Here is a 12,411-nt window from a genome sequence, read left to right as displayed (position 1 = left end):
CCCGGGCGGTAAGGCCCCCCCTGCCCCCCCATGCTGAGACTCTTTCTCCTTGTGCAGGGGGGAGCTGCCTGCAATCATCACCGCCTCCAGTTTCAGACTCTGATTCTCTTTGACAAGGGTCTCCGGCCTGGGAGAGCACTTGCCCTGCGCGCCCCATTTCGGATGCCCCGCCCCTTCGCAGCGGTGTCCTCTCCCAGAGGATTGGTGGGTGGCACGTGAGACCTGCCCCGAGTTGCCGCACAGGTGACAGGTGATGAGGACAAGTTCTTCCCAGAAGAACCGGAGCTCACGGTTGCAGGAGGGAATGATGGAGCCGAAGAGAGGGGACTCGCCGGGGCGCCGCTCCCAGCGAAAGGACGGACGGAGACAATCATTGCCAGGAGCCGCCAGCGCCGTTCGGGGCCAAGCTGGCCGGAGACCGTACCCTACGTGGGGCAGGCCACGGCAGCTGAAGCAAATGCCCCCTTTCTCTGTTGTGCTCAAAGACAGACACACCGTACAATTTCCCCACGTGATCAATCTTACCGTTTCTGAAAGGGACAAGCAGCCGTCTGTGCCCGAAGTGTTACAGGGGGAGGCACGCGGGACCGCCCACCCAGTGTGCTTCGGGAAAAGAAACCAAAGTACCCCGGCGGTCATGAGACTTCTAGAAACACTGTCGAATCGAAACACAACGCGAGTCGCCACGTAACGAGGGCGTTTCCGGGGGCAACGTGATAAAGGACCGGGCGGAATCGGTTTTACTGGTGTATTTTATCCCTCTCCTTACTGAGAGTATGTTATCGATCTAGTCCGGCCGAGATATTGCCACAGCGCCATGGAGCCCTTCTTTAAATACTCACAGGGTGTTTGAAAGATTTAGTTTTGAAATTTTGAATTTTACTTAGTCGAAATGAAATAAGAAGCTAAATTCAGCTCCTCGGTGGCACCAGCCACGTGGCGAGGGTTCGGCAGCCGCCTGTGGCCGGGCCACCGCATCAGACACACACCGCGGTCGGCCTGCTTGCCACGGCTCGCAAGGGGCTCGGGGCCTGGTGTGTGCTACGCACCCCCGCGAGGATGCCGGTGCCCAGGCCCAAGTGTGAGACGCTCTACAGGATGAGTGACATCAGCAAACACTGGACCGCACGGAGGGAGGAGGAGAAAGGGAGGTAGATGACAGTGACCTGGGAAATGCACCCAGCAGGTGACGTCCGTGGGCCTCGTTCGGACCCCGAGTCAAGCAAACCATCCGTGAGAAGGGGTGGGCCAAGTGAGCGTTAGCCGAGGTTTGGAAGCTATTCAAGTGTTTCTGTGGGAGAATACAGAAGGGCTTGTGGGTGGAGTAATTGGTTGTTGACAATTTGCTTTAAAAAGGAGCTTCCACAAACAATAAATACATCACAGTCAGGTAAAGTGGGAACGGGTGGCGGCGTGTACCGATAATGGTTGAAACTGGGTGTTGGGGGTTGATCGCGGGCGTGTTTATAGTGTCGGCTCATACCTTCGTGCATGTTTGACATTGTTCATCCTAAGCAAAAAGGGAAAGAGAAGAAGAAACAGTGAATCAGGCTCATTGCTTTCCCTCCCATGTCTTTCGGACCTTCCTTTTGTTGGTGAACAGTCCTAGCTAGCTTCTGCCTCTCACATCTGAGCTGATCATTTCTTCATTTCCCTGGCCAGAGAGTCTCAGATTTTTCTGGTGCATAAGAATCACCTGGGCCTGGGGCACCTGGGTAGCTCAGTGGGTTAAAGCCTCTACCTTCGGCTCAGATTATGATTCCAGGTTCCTGGGATGGAGCCCCGCATTGGGCTCTCTGCGCAGCGGGGAGCCTGCTTCCCCGCTCTCTCTCCGCCTGCCTCTCTGCCTACCTGTGATCTGTCTGTCAAATAAATAAATAAATAAATAGAAATCTTAAAAAAAAAAAAAGAACCACCTGGGCCCAACCCCCAGAAGTTCTGAGCTAGGAAGTGGGAGGGGGACCCAGGAAATCGCATTTTTAGCAAATGTAGTTCTGATCCAGGGTGTGCGGGCTGAAGGGTGGTCCTCCAAGTGGTGTTTCCAACCTCCTCCCTAGACCTGTGAATATGACTTTATTTGGAAAAAGGGCTTTTGCAGAGGTAGTCCACTGAAGGATCTCGAGATGGGATTAAGAACTATGCAAATGCTTCCTGGGGATAGGCCCTGTATCCAGAGACAAGTGTCCTCATAGGGAGCTGACACACAGGGGTCCCGCGGCCCACCCGAGGGACACACTTAGAAACAGCCCTCCCTCCTTTGGAGGGCGTCTAGAGCAGGTCCCAAGACAAGAAATCAGTCTTCCACAGCCCCAGGAAACACAGAACACCGTTCTGCAACCTGGCACGTGTGCGTGGGTCCCCGTCCCCGGGGGATCTCGTTACAGGCACGTTCTGGTTTGGTGGGTCTGGAGTGGCCACAGGTGTTGTGGCCCGGGACCCACGCTTTGAGGCTTAAGCCTTAGCCCCGGGGGTCTTAGCTCCAGAAGTCCCAAGAGTTGTGGACGTCAACCTCTGAGCAGGTGTCTGGACGAGGGACCGCAGCTTCTCTCATTGCGCTTCTGGAAATGCAGGCGCCCCAGGAAACGCTCTGGTCTTCCCCGCTGACCTTATCTTACAGACCAGGGAAGGCAAAAATGGCAGCGTTAAGAAGCCGCGGCACCCCCTCCCCGCCACCAGGATCTTGAGGCAAACTTCCAGCCCCTCTAGCTTTGCGTTTTTTGTTTTTGTTTCTGTTTTTTTGCTTGCTTGTTTGTTTGTTTTTTATGAGGGGAAGGGGCAGAGGGAGAGGGAGAGAGAGAATTTTAAGTGGGCTCCACATCCAGTGCAGAGCCCAACACTGGCTTCCATCTCATAACCCTGAGATCAAGACCCGAACTGAAACCAAGAGTCCGATGCTTAACTGACTGAGCCACCAGGCGCCCCTCTGGCTTTGCGTTCAAGACAGCAACCTTAAATACCTTGACACTGCCATCATAGTTATTAACAGTTAAAAGTCGGGAAATTTTACATTAAAACCCCAGCTTCCCAGACTGTCTTGAAAACCTGCAGGTAGGTGCTGACCGGGCAGTCTGTGGGCAGCAGCTACCGGCCGGCGCCGAGGGTCACTGTCAGGGCGCCCCACGCCTCTCCCTTCCCTGCTGCCTCTTGCCCCGGCCAGCTCCGCTCCCTGTGGGGCCCCTCCAGGTTTTGGATTTCGTGGCCGCAGAGATGGACACAGAGTCAGATGGGACCCTTAACATCCCCCTGCGCCCCGTGCGTTCCGGTGTAGTCTGACTACTGTGCAGACCTCCCTGGGCGGGGATCGGGCTGAGCGAGGGCTCTGCTTGAGCAAGCGGCTCCGCGTCTCTGAAAAGCCTCTGGAGCTCACAGGTCTCTTTACAGAGCAGCCTGCCGAGCGGCTACAAACAGTGGCTCTTTGTTTTCCGGTTCCTTTACCCCTGTGGTGACTTTTATTGCTTAATTATCACACGCCCCATGCTTCTGAGCAGCCTAATTTATGGCCACGCTTTCTAATGACATGAGATGCGTAACCTCACAGTATCCACCCCCAGAGGCTGTTCACAACAGAAGAGCTGTCTTGCCAGCAGCCCCCACTGCATACATCACCAGGAGCCTCCCTTCAAGGCCCTCCCGCAGCCTGGGCTGGCCGGCTTTGGGTCCTGCTCTGGCCAGTGGTGATTACCTGGAGACGTTTTGAGGGGTGGGATGGGGAAGGGGCTTGGACGGGAGAACAGCTGAGAAACCTTGGCAGTCACGGCAGCCCCAGCGCGCCTGGCTGAGGGAGATCCGGCAGGTGCTGCCCATTTCTGCTCTGGCTCGTCCACTTGGGTAGAAAGACAGGGAGGCTTGTCAGGACACAAATCAGATCACATCACCCTTCCCTGTTTTAACCCTAAGCCTAGACTCCGGGCCAGGGACCTTCAGGGCTCCTTGCCTCCACCGCCACCTGGCTCACCCTCGGCTTCTGCTGGTCTCAGCCGTGGGGTCGCCTCCCCAGAAGGCCTGCCTGATCGCCTGTCCTCGGCCGCCCCCACCAGGTGGCCGCTCACAACAGGGATTCCAGGTCACTGGTTTGCCACCAGCCTGGGCCACTGCACGCCAACACCCCCGGGGCAGGACCAGTTTGTGTCGTTGAAGAAGAGGGAAGGGGAGTCAGAGAAAGCAAGATCAGGCAAATTTCTGGGAGATGCACTTTTTCATAATTCAGGATATAGGACACTAGGCTACGTAGAAGGTATAATAAAGACCGTAAGTTGATGGACAGTGCTACTCGATGGACGAAGGACAGTCTTTTCAACCGATGGCACAGAAATGACTAGACGTTGTGGGCAAAACCCCACAAAACAGCTCTCGACCGAGGGCTCATACCCTCCACAAGAATGACCTCAAAATGGATCATGGATTTCCATATGAAGATAAACCGATTAAATTTTCCGAAAAAAAAAAAAAACTGCAGGAGAAGCTCAGGAGCTCAGGCCGCTGGAGGATATCTTGGCTGTGCCCAGTTTGGGGATATGACAAATAAAGCTGCTAGAAACATCCGTGTACAGGTTTTCAGGAGCTCAGGCCAGGCTTGGTGCTGACTTCCTGGATTTGGCACCAAAAGCAAGATCCGTAAGAGAAACCACAAAGTGATGAATCACACTTCCTCGAGATGAAGGCCTTTTGCTCTGTGGAAAGTCCTCTGAAGAAGACGGGAAGACCAGCTCCCTAGACCAGGAGGAGGTCCCTGCAAACCACACGTCTGGCCAAGCGCTTCTCTCTGGAATGCATGGAGAGCTCTCAGACTCCATGTGGAAGCAAACCCGTTAGAAAGATACAAAGTTTCATCGGAGGACATACCGGTAAGGCCAGGAGAACATCGTCCACAGCCCCGCCCTCAGAGACGCACAAATCCAGACCCGATGACGGTCCACGACACACGTATTGTGTAGAAACGAGCAGGAGCAAATGCGGGCCAGGATGCAGAGAAGCCAAGCCTCGCAGCGTTGCTGGACGGGATGAGAAGTCGCACAGCCACTCTGGAAAACAGCTTGGCAGCGTCTTAAGAATCTAAACATACAGCGGCACTGGGCTGGCTCAGTGGGTGGAGCCTGTGACTCGATCTTGGGATCGTGAGTTCGAGCCCCACGTTGGGTGTAAAGATGACTTAAAGATGAAATCTTAAAAAAAAAAAAAAAAAAAAACCCACCCTGGATATACATGTACAGCCCAGCACCTGTACCCCTATGCATTTATTTCAGAGAAGTGGGAGCTTACGTACAAGAAAACCTGTACACGGATGTTTCTAGCAGCTTTTTTGTCATATCTCCAAACTGGGCACAGCCAAGGTATCCTCCAGCGGACGAATGGCGAAAGAAGCCAGGGTCCGTCCACACTGTGGAACAGCACTCAGCAGAGGAAAGCATCAGGTTTTACAACAAGCTGCTTGGGTAGATCTCAAGGCCATGGTGCCAAGGGGAAACGGACAATCTCAGAAGGTCACCTACATGGTGATGTCACGCACATCACACGCTGGAACTTTCCAGGGGTGAGGGGTTGGCGGGGGAGGGCAGTCCCTGAGGGGTAGCATGAGGGAGATCTTTGAGGTGATGGAACAGTTCTGTGTCTTGACTGTGCTACTCGGATGGCGCGCGCACACACACACCCCCGAGCGCTATAAAAGCGACGGTCCCTGTGTTGCACCAACGCCGCGTGTTTAGTTTTGATGTTGCACATGGTTGTGCGAGATTTTATCACGGGAGGAGCTGCGTGAAGGGTACGGGATGTCTCCGTCCGTCTCGACCCCTTCCTGTGAGTCTAGGAATTATTTCGCAGTACAGTATTATTTTAAAATTCAATCAAGCATGTTAGAGGAAAGGCTGGAAGAGCTTCCTTCCTCCTTTATGGGAAATTATCATAAAAATTCCTGCCGTGCAGCGTGGTAGACAGAGACTATGGGGCCCCGGGATGTGGGGAGAGAGGAAGGGAGCCTTGTCTGGTAATTAAATTTTTCAAGTCTAGAGCTGCCAAAAAGCATGGAGCGGCCGTATGTGTAATGACCCAGAAAGGTCTCAGAGACCTCCGTCAAGTGTGAAAACACAAGTCCGGGGCGACAGGGCTGCATCCACGCAGATGTGGGTGACTGGAGAAAAGTGTGGAAGGAGGTCGGCCGATGACGGCTCCGGGGCTGAGGCAGGCACAGGTCTGCTTCCTGGTTATGCAATGAATAAAACAAAAAACAAGGACGGACGGACGGACGGAGGGAGGGAGTTCTAAGTCTGACAGGTTGTGTGAGTGGCTGGGACCGTAATGCGGGTGACGGATCCAAGGCCCCCAGTCCCCGCCCCCAGAACATCAGACCAGAACTCACAGCAGCCCCCCACGAGCAGCCCAGGGTGGCCAGGCCTTCGCGGCCGGGGAGGCACCCGGCAAGAGCCCAGCCCTGGGGGGTTGCTGTCGGGAGTTTTATTAGCATTTCTCCAGGTTCTAGGACCTTCGAGGATGCACCCTTAGGAGACACTTCCTTGTTTTCTTCTGCAGTTGCTTCTTGCTGCTACCTTAAATACATTCAGCTGTTTCTCTTTTGAAGTAAATGTGATTCTTTATAATAATAATTTTAAAAAATAGGCATTTTTCACCTGCCCCCAAATGAAAGATTTTTGCCACAGGCGGAGGTCACAATTACGGCTACCCTATCTGCAGCTTACCTTTGAGAAGCTGGAGGGGGGCACACAGAAGGTCTTAATTATTTATCCTCACTAAATGAGCTGGGAAACGTGGGAGTGGGGAAGCCAAAGCCCAGAGAGGTCAAATGGCTGGGCCAGGGTCACACAGCACATTCCACCAGCAAAGCCTGGACTCCTTCCTGCCCTCGGGCTACAGCCACGAGAATGCCCATCGATTTACAGGAGACTGGAGTCTGCCAGGGAGCCTCCTGCAGACAGAGGCCAGACCCCAGGGGCCTGGCTACTCTCAGACAGGACCCCCCCAACCCCCAAGGCGCTCTCTCCCCAGGCCCCAGCGCAGTGCCCAGCCTTGGTCCACGCAGGTGCAGGGGCTTTCTAAACAATGCACATCTGATCCTATCTCTCTCAACACCGGCTGGTATCTTCTCTTGCCCTTGGGGCGTGGGGCACAATTTCCAGGGCTCTGTGCTATCTCCAGGATCGCATCCCGCCTCCTCCCAGACCAGCACAGCCTAGGATCCCCCGTTTCATCCCCAGCCCATCTCGCTGCACCGTCCCGTCCCTCCTGAGACCTCCCGGAGCTCTGCAGGAGATGTTGCTGTCCCTGCACTTTGCACCCGGAAAGGTCTTTTGGACATTTTTTACAGCAACCCGTTCAGTGCCCACCTGTCCCAGCAGCTCTAAGCTCCATGGAACAGGGGTCAAGGCCGGACTGTTCTCTGTGCACCTCCTGGCCTGGACAGCCAGCCTGCACCTGGTAGATCGTCTTTGTGGCTCTGGGATCCCACTTCCTTTCCCTGTAAGAACCAACTCTTTTCCAAGGACAGTTTTTCTCCTCCACTGCAACGCCTAAGAGGCGGTCTTTGGAAGAAATTCACTATTCCTTGGGGAACCTAGAGACGGGGACAGGGTAGCCCTTCTGTCTGCAGAAAGGGTGCAGGTACCGAAGGCAAGCCCTTGGGCCTTTAGGTCCCTCTCTCCCCTGGCACGGGGGAGCTCGGTAATTAGAGCCAGCATGTCGGAGTGGCTCCTGGATCCCAAAAGGGGCAGCGATGGCAGTCCGCCCAGAGCAGAGGGCCCGGCCAGGACAGGTGGCCCATGGCAGCAGCCCCTCCCTGAGGATGTTTAGTCTAGGAGGCCTCTGGCTGGAGGGTGGGGGTCTCTGAGAGCCCACCCAGCCAGGAAAATCTGGGATTCTCAGGCTCATTCCCTATGAATCTTTAAAACTATTTGAAAGTGATTAGGACTTGTAAAAGTGTGTGCTTCCATGTGATATCGGAGGGGTCCCCAGAGCACAGGGACTGGGATGTAGGTGTGGGGGCTGTTCGGAAGCTCTTCAAAGAGCAGAGAGGGGCAGAGGGCTGGCCAGGCACAAGCATCTGGGGAAGGGGTGTCAGGAAGGCAGGAGGCCTGGGACCAGGTCCACTCCAGAGCTGGGGAGCTTGGTCCTGGCGGGGGTCCTCTTGGAGGCAGGGAGAGGACTGTCCGTAAAGGGCTTCTGGGGACTTTGGGGTGTCATGGAAATGTACTGTATTTTCATTGACTACTCCGGTATCTAAAGTTTTTTAAAGTTATCTTTACGCCCAATGTGGGGCTCGAATTCACAACCCTGAGATCAGGAGTTAGATGCTCCACTGGCTGAACCCACCAGGCACCCCCAGCTCCAAGTTGGATAAATTTGTCAAAACTCATCAAGTTATACATGAACCATTTCCGTGTCTAAAAATTATATCCCAATAAAGTTGTTTTAAGAGAAAAAAACAAGAAGACAGATTGTGGAGAAAATGGCCAAGGCAGGAGTTGTAAGAGAGGAAGGGGTTGGTGAGGGTGCTAGGGAGCTACAGATGGTTTCAGAGCAAAAGGAGAGAGGCTGATGCACGCCGATGGCCATGCTTCCCAACGGTTGCTTTGGTGGTGGAGTGAATTAGACCAGGAGGGGGGCGGCGGCATAGGATTTGAGGACCCAGGCCATTCCAGGGGAGGAAGGGCTACCCTTCCTCTGAATGAGATCAGCCCTGTGTCCACGAACTCATCCGTCCGCTCACCCGTCCGACCCGCCAGGAGCGTGAACAGGCTCCCGCTAACGGGAACGAGCTGTCTACAGTCTGTATAGCAACAATAACCATGATCGTCACAGTGCACACATCCTGCCTGCTTCCTTAATCCTGAGGACCATGGCCCTGGAGACGGTTTTTTTTTTTTTTTTTAAATTATTTATGTATCTATTTGAGAGAGAGAGCGATAGCAGGGGGAAGATGAACAGAGGAAGAGCGACAGCAGACCCCACGCTGAGCGCGGAGCCTGATGCAGGTCTCTGTCTCACAACATTAATATTCTCATTAAGACGGGAAATCCGAGGTCCAGAGAAGGTCACGGTCTTGCCCAAGACCACACAGCCAGGGAGCGTGGCGTTTGTGTGGGGAGCTTGTGGACGGATCTGCCTGCAGCCCTCGGCCCCCCAGGCAGGGAGTCTCCTACAGCAGGGTTTGGGTGGAGGAATGTTCTCTCTGAGCCTTTTGATGGCTCTTTGCGGGTGAGCAGAGGGTGGAGGTTGGGGTGGGGGAGTGAAGCGAGGGACTCCTTACAGAGCGGTGGGCATGAGCAAAGACGGGGGATCCGATCAGGCTGGCCCCGTGCCTCCCAGCCCTGCCCTGGCCCGATGAGCATGGGAGCCCAACAGCAGGTGGGAAATCCCTCCCGTTTTACTGAGCACTTACTATATCCAGCCTGCCATGAGCACTCCAGCTGCAGTCCCACCGATTCCTCACGACTCCGACAGTGAGGGAGAACATTCCTGCTTTCATGGAGGGAAACTGAGGCTCAGATAAATCAAGCAGCTTGCCCAGGGTTTGCTCACGGACATGGAGCAGGTAGGGCCAGGACAGGGGGACCCCACTCAGGATCCCCACCCAGGTTCCCCTGACTCGGAAGAGCTAGCCGCTTCACGGTTGGGCTGCGTGTCCAGCAACCCCAAAGAGGGTCTGAGCCGTCCAGTGGTCGCTGCCCAGTGGCCTGTCCTGGTGGCCTCACCGCTGGTCCTGCTCTGTGCCTGGGTGGTAAAGCTGTGTTTTCCGTCCAGGGAAGGACCCTTCCTCTACAGAGAGAAGGCCAGTGGGTCCTGAACCTGGGCGGTCTCATCCCGGGGGCCTCGGGCCCTGGCCCGCAGTTGCGAGGATTTCTGCGCGCCCGTCCCACCGTGTCTGAGCAGTGCCCGTCGGTGACCAACTGTCTGCCCATAACCCGGCAGGAACCTCTCGGAGAAGTTCCTCACCACCCTGACGTTTTCGCTCACAACAAAACCATGTCAAAACTAAGTCTAATAAAGCGGAAAATGGGGAATAAAATGAAATGAAATCAGCTCTACTTGGGGTAGGCCGGCAAGAAACTTCAAATTAGTTCAATCCGACCCATCTTCGCTGCTTCGCGATTGATACCCCAGACCAGGGGTTGATCTCGGATGAAGGCGCCAGGGACGAGGTAGGGAAATGGAAATTATCATTTGCAAACATTAGGCTGACACTTTGTGCGTGCGGGGGATGAGGGCTGACAGCTCTGATTTGCCGGCTCGGCTCCTCTCTGCCAAAGAGCGCTCTGTGGATTAGGGGGGCCCCTTTCATGGCAACCCATCTTCATCTTCGCTGCTCATTAAAACTTTGTGGAGCTGGAGAAGTTGGCGGAGGAGAGGAAACTGCAGGAACCTTCTGAGGGACTTCAGGTACACATTTGTTGAAAGGTGTTTGAGAAGGGAGCCTTGGGTCTGACAAACCGGATTTTAGTACGGCTCTCCGTGCGCAGCGGGCTAAAATAATTGGTCATCAGTGACTACTAATTCGGTTTAGTAGCCAGAGGCAATTTTTTTCTTCCTGGAAAATCAATGACAGCACGGAGGTCTGTTCAACGTGATTCCGCTCAAAACTGGGCCTTATTTGGCGCTTGATGCCTCTTCAGTGGGGACAGCGATTTTGTTAAAATAAAATTAAAATCCATCTCTACTATGCCAGTGGTCCGCCGCTCCCAGGGGGCGGGCAAGGCGCCGGCACCGGCCCCCGCACGGCCCCGGAGGGCTGAAGGAGTAGACAGTGGCCTCCGGGATGGGCTGCGGCCAAGGACCACGGACGGTCTGGTTTGGGGGGAGGGAGGGGGCTGGAGGCCAGGCTTCTGTCACAGGCTGGAAATCAAAACCGAGCCCACGAGGGACAGCCCACAGTGGCACCGTGTAAGGAGCCCCAGCTCCTGGTGCACCCCCCAGAGCTGTCCCTCTCTGCCCCGTGGGGCCTGCGTGCTCAGACGGCCCGGAGTAGTGGGCTTCCCTTCGCCTCCACGCCCGAAGCTTCCTGAACGGGCCCCTGTGTCTGACAGCCCAGGGACATCAGGGACCATCCGCGGAGCCCTCGGCTCCTGCCTGCAGCCGCACCGCTGTTTCTCCCGGGAGGTGCTCCTGGCTGACTTTGCCTCCACCCTGCCAAAGCCACAGCTAAATCCGTTTTTTATTTTGTGCTTTGTTTTTTTTAATTAACATTTTTATCGAGATCATTGTAGATTTCACAAGCAATTGTAAGAAAGGAAACAGAGGGGTTCAGTGCACGCATCTCAGGCTTCCTCGTGGTCGCGCGTGTGTCTATTTCCCCGCAACGTCATCACACGCAGGGCTTCACGCGCCCGCGGCACGGTCAGGATGCACAACACTGCCTCACCCCAGGCCCCTCCGGGACCCTTGGCCACCACGCCCCCTCCCTCCCACACTGCACCCACGTGCCCAGGACGGTTCCAGGTCACCCTCACAAGAGCCCCACGAGGGAGAGGACCTGGGACCGCCATCAGCCCCCGTTTCACTGACGAAGACACCGGTTGATGAGGAACTAGCGTGAATGAGGCCAGACGATCTGTACAGCTCAAGTAGAGGAAGTCGGCTGCTCGGGACCTGGATTTGAGGGGCCTGCCCCAGCGTGGTTGCAAATAGCAGACTCCGGGACGGCAAATAGCAGTCTCCAGTGTTCAAAAACTCTCTGCTACCAATGTATACATTTTTAAAATCAGAATTCACGTAAAAACCCAAATGTCTGGCTTTCCTTAGTGAAGCATTAGATTGTCGGTTAGGACAGCGCTGGGCCCCCATTCCCATGGGTCCATAACCGGCTGGAGCTGCTGCCCTTGGACCAGGCATGTGCTCCACCGAGACACAGACCCCACCACTCCCTACTGCCTCACACAGCGTCGGCTTCCCTCTCCTCCCCGCCGGGCCTCTACAGGCCTAGGAAACTCTGCCCCCTCTCCAAGAGGCTCTGTGCCTTGCATCACAAGGCTATGTGGCGACAGTCCTGGGTACCTCTCTTCTCAAGAACTCCAAGGACTCTTTACTGATGAACTCACACCATTTCTTCGGACCGAGGAGGACGTAGTCTTGCCCCCACCTACAGACAAAGAAATGGAGGCCCGCAAAGAGCGGGAGCCCAGAGCCCCTCCGCGTGGGAGCCGGAGTGCCGTGCGGAGTCTGGGGTCTGCTCAGTTTTCCATCCTCTCTCCGCCTCCGTCTCCGCTCCCTTGGGAAGAGGCGGGAGAAGAGAGGAAACTCGCTCAGCGGAGGGAGGGTTTGGACAGGCCCGAAGGGAAAAGCAGGACCAACCTGCCCACTGGCCCAGGAGGCCTGACGCCTAGGCTCTAGGACACTGTGAGGGACCCGTGGAAATGGTTTGATTTCTTTTAAAATCAGCACAGCCATTGAATATTTTAGATCATTATCATG

At 55.2% G+C, this 12,411-nt stretch overlaps 1 protein-coding gene across 1 annotated transcript in view; it reads right to left on the bottom strand.

Moving 5' to 3' along the window:
* Positions 1-12,411, bottom strand: part of CFAP77 (cilia and flagella associated protein 77) — a 121,926-nt gene that overhangs the window by 26,655 nt on the left and 82,860 nt on the right. The window lies entirely within an intron of this gene.

The sequence above is a fragment of the Mustela nivalis genome (genome assembly GCF_964662115.1).
Source record: "Mustela nivalis genome assembly, chromosome: 13".
Lineage (NCBI taxonomy): Eukaryota > Metazoa > Chordata > Mammalia > Carnivora > Mustelidae > Mustela > Mustela nivalis.
The sequence above is the reverse complement of the archived record's forward strand: the minus strand, read 5'-3'. Positions and strand labels throughout refer to the sequence as shown.